General features: G+C 52.4%; 1 protein-coding gene across 2 annotated transcripts in view; it reads left to right on the top strand.

Annotated features, from left to right (window-relative positions):
• Window positions 1-2,585, top strand: part of Afmid (arylformamidase) — a gene marked incomplete in the record, with an annotated part of 27,906 nt that extends 25,321 nt beyond the window's left edge. For both annotated transcript variants that reach the window (XM_005407386.2, XM_005407384.2), the window contains 1 exon segment: window positions 2,075-2,585.
• Between the last annotated feature and the right edge of the window lie 991 nt (window positions 2,586-3,576).

Below are 3,576 nucleotides of genomic sequence, written 5' to 3'. Positions count from 1 at the left end.
GTGTCTTTTTGAGACAGGGTCTTGCTATGCAGTTCAGGCTGGCCTTGAGCTCACTTTGTAGCCCAGGCTGGTCTTGAACTTGCAATGATCTTCCTGCCTCAGCCTCCCAAGTGCTGGGATTACAGGTGTGCGCCACCATGCTCGACTTAACACTTTTTTTTTTTAAATCTTAGAGAAATGATCTAAGTAGCTGAAGTTTTCAGTAAAATGAAAATTGAAATGGAAAGATGTTAGAGGTTGTTTGTGCTAAGTAGAAAGTGAATCACAAAAATACATTGGTTTAATGACAATAACTTCAGGAGAGAACTTTTCTTTTTTTTCCTTTAAGAAGAGATCTCATTATGCTGCCCAGGCTAACCTAGTACTTCTGGGGTCAAGTGATCCTCCTGTGAGACCCCGCTGAGTAGCTGGGACTGCAGGCAAGTGCCACCACATCTGCTCTCAGAAGTTTTTCAGTGAACACCATCCATAGTGGTAAAACGTGGATCGTAGGGATGAAAGAGGCAGGGTCAACACCCAAGGGGGCAAGGTGCCAGGCAAACTGTGTTCCCCACTGATGACTGAGATGCTTGTGATTCACACCTCTCTGAAGGGCAGGCTGCCTGTGCACAATTTGAAAAGGACCGCACACATTTTCTCAGCAATCTCCATAGCGGATGTGTACCCTGTGGACAATGTCATACACGTGGATGTGCCTGCCTGCTATGGTACAATTCACGGGAACAAGAAGAACTGAAGACACCCAGTGGGAAACTGGTTAGTTAAGACCATCAGTTTTTGTTGTTTTTTTAAAAAGTTTTTTAGTAGCTTAAAAGAACAAACAACTTTTACTATCTCTCAGGGTTTCTGTGAGTCAGGAATTCAGCCAGTGTACAGCAGGGACAGACTCTCTCTGTTCTGTGATGACTGCAGCCACAGCTGGCAAGCCCCAAGGCTCTGGAGCTATGAGGACGCCGGTCTGAGGACTGGCTTTGAAGGCGGCCCACGCACATGGCTACCATGTTGATACTGGCTGTTAACAGATTTATCTACACATACATACATTTCGAAGGACATACGAGAAATTGCTGAAAGTTTCCCATTGGGAGCTACAGCTAGAAGAAGACTTCCTTTTCAAGGGGCCAATTTTTGTTTTTATAATCTTATTAGTACACACTTGCATCACATAAAGATTACGTTCATCATGGGGAGTTGGTACAGGTATAAGACACATCTTAATTATTGCTCTTATAAGGCTGATATGAAAAAAAATTTTTAAAAATGCTGATGATGTTTTACTTTTATAATAGAGAAACGTGCTCGTAAAAGGTTCAGGTGGACTCGTGATGTCTAGCAACGTCCAAACTGCGTGGTTTGGTTACCACAGTGTTGATCAGTATTTGAATTTGCTGCCAACCTTTCAAAATTCAGGGATCACATGAAACTATAAAATTTCGTTGTTTTTATTTATTTTTTGTTTTTTTGCCGGTACCGGGAATCGAACTCACGACCTTGTGCTTGCTCGGCAGGCGCTGTGCCACTAAGCTAAATCCCCAGCCCCACTACAAAATTTCTTTTGGAAATCCGGGGGCAGGTGCTTAAACACTGGAAGGCATTTAAGGTCCCACAAAAGCTGAAGGGTGTGGCAGAGCCAGGACAAAGGGAGGGTCTGCCGCTTTTGAACGTGGTGAGGGGAAAGCGAGACGTGTCGGCCCGGGTCATCGCCTGACACTGGCCAGAGGCTTCTCAGTGCTGCCCTGCGCAGATCGTGCGACTCAAGGCATATTAGTTTAGGATCTCCAAAACTGCGAGTGTCCTATCGAAGTACTTTTGTATCTGCCCTTAAGAAGCCCCCTACTGCAGCTGCGCGGCCCTTCCTCGGGAGGCCTGCAAACCTCACAATTCCTAAGTCAGGCTTGTCTACATTCTAGACACCGACTGGCGGGTGGTTAACCCAGGAGAGCCGGAGCCAAAACCAAGACGCCTGGCAACATATGATACGCTCTGGGCCTAAGCTCTGCGTCGATAGGTGGGTGCCTGCTCCCCGGGCGTCCCTCTTCTATAGTCCTGGCCGATGGTCTCCCGGAGTCCACTTACTTCCTCCAGGCCCAGCGCAGTCTGCAGTGTTTCCATAGAGCCCGCCCCCACTCGCCGCTGTCAGGGGCTCCGGGTGCGCGCGTCAGCCGAGCGAGCGTGTGGACACACGCAGCGGACGCCTTCGCGCGTGCGCGCCCACACTGCGCGGATCCGGGAGGGCAGGCTGCCCCGAGCGGTTCCAGGCCCGGGGAGCCCGAGTTTGCAGGACGAAAGGGCTAAACACAGATGGACTCGCCCACTCCTGGAACCTGTCGCGGAGGCCGCAGCCGATCCTTACGCGATTCTCTCGCCCACTCCGAGGCGAGGCCCAGGAGCGCAGAACACCACTCCCAGCACACCCCGCGCTACTTACTCCCAGAAAGCCGCGGGCAGGGCGTTCCCGGCATGCGTTGCGTCGCTCGCTCCCAGAAGCGCGGGGGCGGACGTGGGGGCGGGGCGTTCCCGACACGCCCCGCGGCGCGGCGCTACCCGCGGATTTGAATCTTACAACCAGGCTCTGACTGCGGCGGCGACGGAATGGGGGCCCCGTCACTGCCCCGGGCGTGGCAGCTCTATCTCAAGGACCACCGTGTCTCTACGTTCAAGAACTGGCCCTTTTTGGAGGGCTGCGCCTGCACTCCGGAAAGGGTGAGACAGTGGGCTTCTTCGCCACCTCTCAGGCCGGCCTTTTTTGTTTGTTTGCTCGTACCGGGAATCGAACTCATGACCTCACGCTTGCCAGGCAGGCGCTATGTCGCTGAGCTATATCTTCGGCCCTCAGGCCGGCCCCTGCCGGGGACTGTTGACCTCTTGGTACCAGAGCCCCAGGGTCTGGGCCGCCGCGTCCCTTAGGTTGCCCCGCCCCGCCCCGCCTCGGCCCCGGAACGGTTGGGACCCGCTCCCCTTACTGCTTTCTCCTCGCGTATTGTCGCTGTCAAGGTCTCCTATCCTGTCCCAGCTCCCGGTCCCGGAACTACCCCGTCTTGGGGGTTTCTGACCCCCCAGTGGCTGGTCTGGGGTCTAGGGCCTCCGCATTTGCTCCTAAACTGCTGTCCCTTGCAGATGGCCGAGGCCGGCTTTATCCACTGCCCCACTGAAAACGAGCCCGATTTGGCGCAGTGCTTCTTCTGCTTCAAGGAGTTGGAAGGCTGGGAGCCAGATGATAACCCCATGTAAGTCCCTCCGGATGCTAGTCTTCTTGAGTGCCTCAGTTCCATCAGAAAGCTTTTGGGTTGAACTGGGCTGGAAGAAAACTATTTGAGTTTCCAAGATGCTTATTACAGAAGGGATGGCTTTCCTAACTTCACCTTGTGAAATAAACAGCTGTTGTGAACCGGTACAGCTCCATGTGCTGGTGCATTGGTGATATGTGAAACCTAATTAATTTGAATTGGGCACAGTACCTCACTCCTGGAACCCCAGCTACTCAGGAGGATGAGGCAGGAGGGTTCCAAATTTGAGGCCAGACTGGACAACTTAGTTTTTGCTTTTTTTTTTTGTTTGTTTGTTTGTTTGAGGCAG

The sequence above is a fragment of the Chinchilla lanigera genome, unplaced genomic scaffold (genome assembly GCF_000276665.1).
Source record: "Chinchilla lanigera isolate Chin_1 unplaced genomic scaffold, ChiLan1.0 scaffold00105, whole genome shotgun sequence".
Classification (NCBI taxonomy): Eukaryota; Metazoa; Chordata; class Mammalia; order Rodentia; family Chinchillidae; genus Chinchilla; species Chinchilla lanigera.
This window is presented reverse-complemented; position numbering and strand designations above follow the sequence as displayed.